This window comes from Juglans microcarpa x Juglans regia, chromosome 6S (genome assembly GCF_004785595.1).
Source record: "Juglans microcarpa x Juglans regia isolate MS1-56 chromosome 6S, Jm3101_v1.0, whole genome shotgun sequence".
NCBI lineage: Eukaryota > Viridiplantae > Streptophyta > Magnoliopsida > Fagales > Juglandaceae > Juglans > Juglans microcarpa x Juglans regia.
The window spans coordinates 12,982,906-12,994,635 of NC_054605.1; the positions used below are offsets into that span (position 1 = coordinate 12,982,906).

Consider the following 11,730-nt stretch of genomic DNA (forward strand, 5'->3'; position numbering starts at 1 on the left):
TCTGAACCCTAGTTTTTATTATAACTGTCAAGGATAGCTACTGCTTATTGCTTTAATTAGTTCAGAGATGAAAGAATTGCAAGGCTAGCTACTCTCACATGTAGGCTTGTAGCAGACATGTATATACAATTATATATCCTATATATATACACATATTATGCCATATATAGTCGTGTAGTATTGTGCAATTCTTCATGCATACTCTTTAAAAAAAAAAAAAGTAAGGGCTACAATTTAAAAAGTAACCTTTTTATATAGATTCTAGATTTATCAACTTTTTTCACTCAGGAACTGCACACTCCAAAAATATCATTAGATAAATATATATATATATATATATATATATATTTGTGAAATATGCAGGTAAATTAACCTGCAGCCTGTAGAGATGATCGATGGGGCATGCGGGAGAATGGAATTAGCAGTCATTGATCTTTTTCCATCGGCTTTTATTATTGGAGTACAAGCTGTAGTTCATATATACCAGAATTGGAATATTCTTTTTTGTGTTAATTTGATTAGCTTTCTTTTTCACCAAGCTGCCATGGCGATCGATCGAGTTCCAGCTCGAACCCAAGTTTGCGCAGTTTAATGAACAATATGGCCATTTTTCAGGCCTTAAAATAATTGGAATGATCTGATCGATCCTTACTACTTTCCAACTCCAAATAGAATGAATCCTTACTACTTTTCATCACCAAATAGATACTTAAGATTCCCAAAGATCGAATGCGATGATCAGTGACCCCTCCATAATTATAATGGTCATGTGCACCGTCATCATGCATGCAGCGTGGAATCTTTCATGTTGATAGGGTCCCATGCAATATGGGAGAGGAAGATCATGTTTATTCATGATAGAATACCATATATTATCAAAGTGGAAACCGGCCCTAGCTTTGATTGATGATCAAGTGCACGCGGTCTTTTCATGATGATCATCATTTTATTAATTTTGGAAAATAAATTAAAGGCAATACTGCAAAGTAAATTAAAAAAAAAAAAAAAGTGATTTGTATACTAATTGTTATTGCATGCTAATTATAAGCACTTTACAAGTACTGTAATCATGAAATGTCTAATTAATAATTAGACAAGCTAAAAGCAATATTTAAACATGCATCGTGCTGATAATTAAAGCCAAGAAGCTATTTTGGCTAACCCTATAGCAAGAAATTTAGAAGAATTTGGAGTCACATTATTAAGGCTAGCTGCTAAAATGACCAAACCAATTTATGGTATTTATATATTCTTAATTTGTTTTGACTTGTGTATCATTTTTTATGTGATTATATCATTAATCATGATTGAAAATACACATTATTTGTTTAACTTAATTAACATGTGTTTCTTTATGGCTCATTTGGCAAATTCCTATTTTAAAATATAATATTTAAATTAATTGAGACAGTTTTCTTGCAATGTAATTATGTTTTGACAATTAGATCAAGAATAATGTTACTTGATCATTTGAAACTTTCTACTGAAAGCCTAAAATGACTCGCTCTCTTGACATGGCACCACTAAATATATGATACTACGTACGTGGCTTATTAAACAAATATAAAAGCGGTAGAGATCAAGATTTAGAGTTTTAGTTTTCATCTTTTTATATATTTAAATGTGCTTTTTATTTTAAAATATGTTTTTATTAATTTTTAATAAACCACTGGCACTATGAGGATGCCACGTCAAGAGGTGATCAGCCAGCGATAAGCTTGAGATGGCCGGCCATAGCAGTACCTTTAGATCAAATGTAAAAAAATTTAGCAAAATTTTTAGCTAAAACAATTTGAATGCTTAATTATGAGACCAATTAATTAATTTAAGTGACAACAGCCAGTACATTGCTCTTCTGGACCATCATCTTGAACCCTCCAGCCATATGGCCAGTCAACAAAGGAACAAAAATCGGCCGGTCCCCACAGACCGGCCAGATCTCGAACCGCCTCAGTATCCTGGCCACCGCATACGACATCTCTATAAAAGCCATCTCCTTCCAAGGCACACCCTCGGACCGGCCTGAAAAACCGGGAACTTGTACGGGCTGATATCCGTTTTCAACTTCCCATCCGGTTGCTCATCGAACCATCGGTCCGGTTTAAACTCGAACCGATCATTCCCCACAACTCCTCCATTCTCCCCATCCCATAAGGAAAGTAGGTCACCCTATCTCCCTTCCCGATCGGAGTCCCATCCGGAAAAGTGTCGTCTTCGAGGGCGTGCTTTGAGTCCCACGCAACCGGCGGGTAGAGCCGCATGGACTCGCACAGGCAGGCCTTGACGAACTTCATCTCCTTGAGAGTTTCGAAGTCCAATGGCTTTTCAGTTTCGGATCCGACATTACTATTTGCCAGCACGGAATTCACTTCGTTCACAATGAGTTCCTTTTGATTTGGGTACTTTGAGAGCAACCAGAACAGCCATGTCATGGCCGAGGATGTCGTGTCTCGGCCGGCCATGATGAAGCTTATCACCATGTCTCTTGTCACCTCCTCGTCGACGTGCCTCGCCTGCAACAATCTCGACAATAAATCAGTACTGCTCTCGCGTTTGTTTTCGCGAGCTTCTTCGAGGATTCGCCTTTTGTTTCGTATGATCTCGGCCACAGAGCCATGCACGAGTCGAACTGCTTCTTTGAGTTTCTTCTCGGAGCCTACGTTCAGTGCACGCTTGATCTTCCAAAACCAGAATACCGGGGCCATCGAGCGCATGGCGCTTATCTCCGACGCAATGTCAAAGGCTTTTACAAGAGGCAGCACGGGGCAATGCAGGTCTAGGCAATATGGGTCTATCCCCAACGAGACCTTACAGATAGTTTCAAACGCAAACCTTCCCGGTATTTCTTGTAAATCCAAGATTTCATTCCTCTCCGCGGCCTCCTCAAGCAATGGGATCAATCGGCAATCGACTTCTTCTTCAAGCGTTTTGAAGACAAATTCTCTCAAGGACTTTGTGCTAAACTCATGGCTAGCCAGCTTGCGCTGGGTGAACCATAACTCACCGTCGACGTTGAAGATGCCATAGCCAAGAAGATCGCCGAGGATGTCAGTGAAAGGGGTGCCTTTGGGGAAGTTGTTAAAGTTGGTCTTGAGCATGTATTCGACGTTGGCCGGGTTTGTGGTCACAACGATGCGCCGTGCACCAAGCAGGTGCACGACGATGGTCTGAGTGGGGGACTTTGATAAGAGGTCTGTGTACCAGTCCAGGAGACGCGGGCGGTTTTTGTAGAAAGAGATTAGGCAGCCAATAACTGGGTATGAAGGAGGGCCATGATCAATACTGGGGGACGATTTCCGATGAATTTGAAGGATGAAGGAGAAGAAGAACAGGGAAGAGAAAAGGGAAAACGTCCCTAGAGATATGAAAGTTAGAAGAAAGATAGGCATGGTTTTGCTTAATTCAGAATATCTGACTCAGAAGTACTGATGATCTATATATACGTAGACATGTTCATATATATATATATATATATATATATATATATATCTCTGTGTGTGTGTTGTGTTGCCATACACATGCGACGTTTGCAAGAGTGAGAGAGAGGCCGACATTAATGTCTTAACTCTGCATTAGGGTTTACAATCAGGAGGAGAAAAGGACTGCGAGACACATATGGTTCACGTGCAGGCTTAGAAGGACAAAAAAACGGCGAGCCGGCTCAGGAAAGGAAATTTGAACAATGAAACATATATTACGGCGGAAGTTTCGTCCTTCAGACTCGGGATTTTTGTCTTCTTTTTTTTTTTTAAATATTAGAATAAGTACTAATGGGGTTATCATTATACTGTAAAGCATGTAAATGTATAATTCATGATGTACATAGGGATCACATAAGGTACTTATAACACTACTCATGTGACCTTTATGCAATAATATTCAAGTTTGCTATCTCCAACTAGCCCAATAAAAAATTGATCAATATTTTTCATTTTAATATTAACGGAAAGAAAAATAATATTCTTCATTCCTATCTCAATCCTGCTCGCTTGTAGCATATTTAAGTATATGCCATTAAAGTAGCTAGTTGATATATATATATTTATATATATATGTTCATATCAATAAAGTAGTCCTTCATGAGTTAAATCAGCCGTATCAATAAACTTTAATAGAGATAATAAAATTTAAAATGAAAAGTAGGGCTACTCTTACATATGACATGACCAGACTCAATCAGCTAGCATGGCTCGAGAGAAACCATTTAACTCAAGGCCGACTAAAGTTGATCATGAACCCGTTACCCAAAGATCCGACCCAATGGTGTGAATCACTTAAGCCCATAGGAGGCATATCATGCACAAGACCATTATGAAATAAAAATTATATTTGTGAACGATCACTTGTTTATATGACTTGATTTGATTTGCAATAGAATTTTAAAATTTTGAATTTTTTAAGTTTCTATTACAAATCAAATTGTGTTACCCGATTGATATGTATATAGGGGTGGGTTTCGACACCGATACCGATAGAGTCGAATTCCTCAACTCGAAGCTCTAACTCTAATAACAATTCGAGTCCAAAAATAATTCCGATTCTGATTTCGAAAGAAAGTTAACTCTGGTTCTGTTTTGCTTGATTAGTATCAGAACAGAGTCGGAGTTCCATTCAAAGTTGGGTTTTTTCTTTCTTATTTTCTTGGTCACTCGCACTTTTCAGCATCCAAATAAAGATTAAGAAAGTTTTATACTACTAAAAACAAGATTCCTAAACAGTAAACACAATCGACAACACCTGGAAGGGGCAGAGACAACGATATCAGAGGGTCACTAATGACTATCGACGATGTCCTTTCCATGGGAGGTACGGGACTGCCAGTCCTAGCCAAGGGCCGGTATACATGAGATAACGGCAAAACAGAGTTAGCTAAGAGAAAAAGAACAAAGATGCAGAGGAGGCAAAGAGAGAAACAAAGCAGCTAAGGAGAAACATAAATGCGTAAGGTTAGCTGAAATTGAAAAGGATGAATATATAGGAGTATGAAAACAACGTCATTTTAAGATTTATTATAAAAAAAAATACATATGTAATAAAAAGTTGCAGGGTTGCGTGATTTGGTCTTTGGGGGCTCAAATGTGGTTCATATTATGTACAAAAATAGTCACGGTCGTTAGGCTACTTAGCCTTCTGTCAATTGTGTTACAATATCAAATATATTAAGTATGCATACCGGAAATAGAGTTGGTAGTCCGGAATTTTGTTGAACTCCAAACTCCGATTCCAACTATTTTAAGAATTCAAACTCTGACTCTGATTTTAAATTCTAACTTTTTCGACTTCGACAGAATCATAATCAAAGTAGGCATCAGACAGAGTCAGAGCTGCGAGATTTTTGCCTTGATCATGCTCATGATATGGAAAGTGGACAACATACCCTATGAGTTTTGACATGAGAAACGTATAACAAGCGTGGGACAATAATTCTACTTACAACTTTGCCCACTAGAGCATGGTACATACCTAAATTTTAGTAGGGGTGTCAAATCATGTTAACGGGTCATGATCGTGTCGTGTCAAAGTATGTACATTACATTTAATGGGTCAACACGAACATGACCCGTTAAGGATTTCGTGTCAAAATTTCAAACCCGAACACGACATGGTAACATAACGGATTGACACAACGCGACCTGTTATGACCCGTTAATGAATAAGAAATAAATTAACACGACACGACCTGTTGCGTTTTAATCCGTTTACGTTAATGGATTGAACAGATACGATACGACACGACACGACCCGTTTGACTTGATTGATTTTATATAAATATTTAAATCTAAATAATATCTAGAAAAAATAAAAACTAACTACAAGTCTAAAATTACAATCCAAACAAATATGATTCACACAATTTGTAATAATATTAATTATTAAAATTACATCCCAAATATAATAAACAAAACATACAATGTAAATATATTAATGTTACAGTTTCAAATATAATAAAAAATTAAAAACATAGATCTAAACGAATTTAGAACTTGAAGAAAGAAGTGAAACGTCCTCCTTACCCTTTAGGTCTAACGGTATAAAGATAAATTTAATTTTCTTAATGGGTCATAACGGGTTGACCCGTTAATGACCCATTAAGTAATCGTATCTTAATGGATCATTTAATTTTAACTCAAACCGTTAAGATTAAATCTTAACCCATTTTTATCGTATCGTATTCGTATTGAATTAACAGATCGTGTCACATATTACCATTCCTAAATTTCAGTATACATGCTTGCGTGATTTAACTTTTCGGCTTCAAAAGTAGTAGTCACAAATGTATATATTGATCACATGTTAAACATGCATGCCACGCCATGTGTTCAAAGCTTTAAGCTGGTTAATGTACTTTTGTCTGTCACTACGTACTTAATTATCTTGTAAGTGATCTGGAGTATTCTCATCCATTAAAACTAGAAAGATGTGTACAATTTTATTACGAGAAAAACTAATATTTATAATGAGTTATTTTTTACGGTAATAAATTAATTTTAATAATTAAGAACTTATTATTTTTGTAACAAATAATTGACTACAAATTAACAAATATTTTTTTATAGTGATATATATATATATAGCTAGGTTTTATTACAAGAAAATTTTGAATATATTGTATGAATATAATGATCTAATTGTGTAAATCTCGATTGGTGTTGATGTTGGTCGACAGTACTAGCTTTCACTTGGTTAGTTTTCAATCTTCGTTTTTCTCTTTGTTACAAAGTACGTAGAGAGGGGGAAAAAACGAAAATAGAGAAGAGGAAGTCAAGTGAAGAAGCCAGCCCTAAGATCGTATGAGTAGTGATCAGTATAGATGGTATATGAAATCTCACATTATTATTTGAGAGAGAGAATTAAAAATTTTTAATAATCTTTATGATAATTCTAACGAGCCAGAACTCTAATTATATCAATAACTAATCATTTTGGAGACTCGAACAAATTACAAATTCGCCTCTTTGCTAAATGTTGTTGACCTTTCATATATCACTTTTCAAGTTCCCCATTTTAGTCTTTATTAATTATTCTATCTATCTTGATGTCTCACCACACATTTTAGAAGCCATGTTGAGCCTATTCCAAGTTTTATCTCTGAGAGAAACCATGCAATTAAGGCCAAGAAAAATTAATTTTAAGGCCAAGAAAGAAACTAAATTATATAATATGTATAAAAAATTTAATGTTGTCCCGGAAACATTAATTTCCTAACTCATCATTGTTGACTATTGTGTAATGTTGTGCAAAACATACACTCCAACGATAGAAAACAAAATAAAAGCAATCATAATCAAGCACACAACGCATAGTATACATAGTTTGGCAATTTTCCTACGTCCATAGAGCTACAGAGATCTTATTAACTAGAGGAGATTACAATCACTCAATCTCAACTCACACTCTTTATGACTTTTTGCTCTCTCACACAATATGCACTCTTGACAATTATTCTCTCTTAATTATTTGGCTGAAGGGTCGTACAAAATATGTCAAACATGATAAATATATATCATACGACGCTAGAAATCTTAACTGGCAAAATCAGCGTTCTTCACTCGAGCTGTGTGTCGAGCATGCCTCAAGCAAACAGTCAAATCAACATTGGATCGAGCAGGGTGTCGAGTGAGGGTCAAGCGAATACTAGAGTTTGGGTTTCACTCGAGTAGGGTGTTAAGCGGGACTCGAGGGAACTCTCGGACTTGAACTCTGCTCAAGCGGTAGGTCAAGCGATGTTGAGCGAACTTCGCTCGAGTGTACTTTCAACAAACACATGTTTCAGCTCCAAAACCAGTCTCCATATACACTCCAACATTGACAACATATAAAAAACCCATGAGTCAGCGATTTCAGTTAAAAATGCCATTTTCCCATGAGCAAAAAGCAATGCCAAATTGTATTGCTCAAAACCAAATTTCTTGCGTTTGTTTTTACAATTATTCTCATCTTATCTCATTTAATAATTACAACTTTTTCAAATTTCTATACAAAATAAAATAAACAATTCAATTTTTTCAAATCTCAAAACAAAAATAATATTAAAAAAATATATTCTAATAATATTTTATTCAATTTTTAATTTTTATTTCAATTTATCTCATATCATCTGCAAAAACAAACTAGATGAATAAATAAAGAACAATTGTTTACATAAAGTGGGCAACAGTCTTTTTCAATAGTTTCAAGCTTCTTTCAGCAAGTAATCGTATTGCATGTGGCGTCTGAATGACATGGCGCTGACCAAGAATTAACCACAATCCATGCAGACGCATTTGGACATACTAAGATATTATTAAATTACTGAGAAAAAGTTTAAAGAGATTTTGTAAACAGCAGTGCTATAGGCAACCGACCCACGAAACCTTGGGGTAACAGTGGCTGACGTGGCCAATATATTAAAAAAAAAAAACAAACAAAACCAACAAAACGGAATGGAGGGAAAGTTGAGATTTTAGATTTCAGAAGTTCGCTTTTGGGTCTAGACTCATTGATAGAGGAACCAATACCTGCGGGGGTATGAGATGTGCTCTTTTTGTCGACCTTTGCAGCAACTCAATCCTGGTAGGTGCAACACTGACTCTGGATAAAGAACTACTGTTTCCAAACCTACTGTTGCTCCCTGCCATTGAAGCACCAGTCACAACGCCCTAGAACAGTCCCGATGCAATCGTGCCTCCCTTGTTTGTCTCCCGCTCCAGGACCATGCTACTATGAGTAGCACAAAGACCACTCTTACCCATTGCAAATTTCTCACATTTGCCCTCTCCCCAAGTGCATCGCTTGCCCCCGTCGTGAGCCTCGTAGAAATCTGTACTCCCTTAGGCACTCTTTCCACACTTCTCAAACTTGCACTACTTCCCTCCCCCATGCTTGACATGACAATCAATGTGGCCACGTGCACTCTTTGTGCAGCCTGGCACTACACATCTTTTTCCACCACCATGGGCAACACAAAACTTAGAAATACCTGCTTTATTACACATCGCGCAGACAATAAGAACAACAAAATTGTGGTAGTGATCAAAGTTCTCATTCCAAAATAAATAAATAAACAAAAGCAACTTTAGTTGCAAATGACTAAAAACACACGGCGAGCACATGTGAAAATTTTTACCAATTCCTAGTCTCGTGCATATGTTAATAGTTGATGTTCCCCGATAATCGAACCCCTCAAAAATACTCTGCAATACCAACATCAGTGATGAAGGCAGCTCATCTTGCACTTCGGCATCTTCCTTTGTATCCATTTTTAAACACCTTCAAAGACCATCAATCCATTGCAATAGACAACCCAAAGACCAGCATAACACTAATATCAGTTCATCGAACTTGACTGATTCCACGAGATATCGACCTAATTAAGCAGACCCAAATGAGTAAAAACACCAAATCTCACATGGGTACGCTTTATTTCTTCGTGGTCGTCAACTCAATGACTACCCAAATCCAGAAAATATTTGGAAATGCTCAAGATATCTAGAAAGTCGTCACTTTGACACGGGACATATGTGGACTCAAACTAGTTGATGCAGGTAGTCGAAGGCCGGTTAGCATAAAAACAAAAACAGGGGAAGTTTCAATACAAACACAATAATACATACATTAACAGAGAAAACAGACTTGTGAAACTAAGTTTTCTGTTGTAGCCGATCGCTCGTGGCTTGTGGGGGGAAAAATAAGGCTTCGTGGGTTAAAGAGGAAACCTACTTGTGAAACTTGAGGAGACAAAATCAGATCTTGAGGGGGAAACTTGAGGAGGAAGGAGGAAGAAGGAAACTCGTTAGATGACACAAAACTCAGAGGATCTTGCCAAGATGGAAATCGAGAAGGGTAGATAGAGAAGATCAGAGGAGAAGCAAGTGAAGGGGAGGGAAAAAGGGGGAAAGGGAGAAGGGAAAAAACTTAGTGGGAGATAACGGGCGAAATGTCTTCGTGGAATGCATATCTCAAATGAAACGTACCGTTTCATTAAGCTACATGGGACATAGTTACACGACGGTTAACCCACTCGGTTGAATTCAACATTTTTCTTTTGTAAAAGGGAGACTAATTAAGCTTTTTTCCAAATCATCTCGTCTCATCTCATTTCGTCTCATCTTATCATTATAATTTTTCTAAACTCTCACACAAAATATAATAAACAATTCAATTTTTTTAAATTTTAAAATAAAAAATTATATTAAAAATTATATTCTAATAATATTTTATTTTACTTTTATTTCATTTCGTTTAATCACATCTGTATAAATTTTATCTGTATAAATATACGAGACCTAAAATAGATTTTAAAGTTATTCTATTGGAGTTTGAAAAGGGGTTAAATTGATTTTTCTATTTAAAATACGTTAGATAATGACAGTGTGCTAGTGGGGTTTTGAATTTGGTGTCATGCGAGCGACTAGTGATACACCATGGGCATTATTTTATTGAAGGATTTTGTTATATATCTATCAGTATTCACCCTGACAATTTTTTCTTTATTTTGTTATAAGATGTAAGGTGTAAAGTAGTGAATAATAACTGATAAAAAAATTAATTTTTTATAAAAAAAGTACGAGTCAGTACAAATTTTTACTGTTTATAATACTTTTTTCTTGTTTATAAAAGCCTTACACAAAATTTATACATCTGAAATTTTTCTTTAACATTACTCATTTTCTAAAATCAAAAGAAGAAACTATGAAAAAGAGAGAGGGTAAAAGTGGATTCTTCCCATATTTAAATCAATGCTCCTAAACTTGTCCCTTGAACTCCTCCATTAATTTTTAATTATCACACGTGTGAATTGTTTGCTTGGTAAAGAAAATACCTACTACTTGCAAACAACCAACTAATTTTTTTGGACATATTTGAGTGGAGTAATTTTATATACAACCGTGAAATGTATAAACGTCACATAATCGTTTTGAAAAAGAGTAAGGTTTACTATTAAAAAATTAATTTTTTTTATGTAAGTCTCATATTTTATTCATTTTTTTCAAAGTGATTATACGACGATTGCACAATTCACGATTATAAATATATTTTCTCTTTTGAAAATCCTAATGAACGAAGCTTAAAATAATGGGGAGTTTTTCTCTTTTGTTATCCTTATCAACAAAATTCAAATCTTCTAAAATTTATAATGACACATATAGCTGCCAATTGGAACAATTTTACTCAAATACGTTCACCTATCTTCTTTCGTGAAAAAAGAAATTTTGGGAAAGGAAGTCATAGAATCAAAGGCGAAAATTTTGATATGTTGTTAATGGGTAGCCATTGCATTTCTTGATTTCAACAATGTGATAAACGGGCGAAGAGGACTAAGGATTGGTTTGGATGATGAGATGAGATGAGATAGTTTTAGAGGAAAGTTGAATAAAATATTATTAAAATATTATTTTTAATATTATTATTATTTTAAAATTTAAAAAAATTGAATTAAAATTTTAATAAATTGAATTATTTATTATATTTTATATAAAAAAACTTAAAAAATGATAATGATAAGATAAAAACTCTTTGAATCTAAAAAGAAAGGCGAATATATGATGCGAATATGCCAACTCGTAGTGTTTGATGTTTACTTGATAGCAAGCCAATGAGTGTCATGAGCTGCAGGCCCATTACCTAGATTTCGTATCTTAAATTTGTCTTCTCCATTTTGTCTTCACAGCCAAAATCTTCATTAATGCACGTTCTTAATTGGTTCTTTTCAATACACAATTTGGTCCTTAAGGAAAAAATAAAAATAAA

General features: G+C 35.3%; 1 pseudogene; it reads right to left on the reverse strand.

Annotated features, from left to right (window-relative positions):
- Nucleotides 1-1,825: 1,825 nt before the first annotated feature.
- On the reverse strand, nt 1,826-3,397 carry LOC121236631 (annotated as a pseudogene).
- Nucleotides 3,398-11,730: the final 8,333 nt, after the last annotated feature.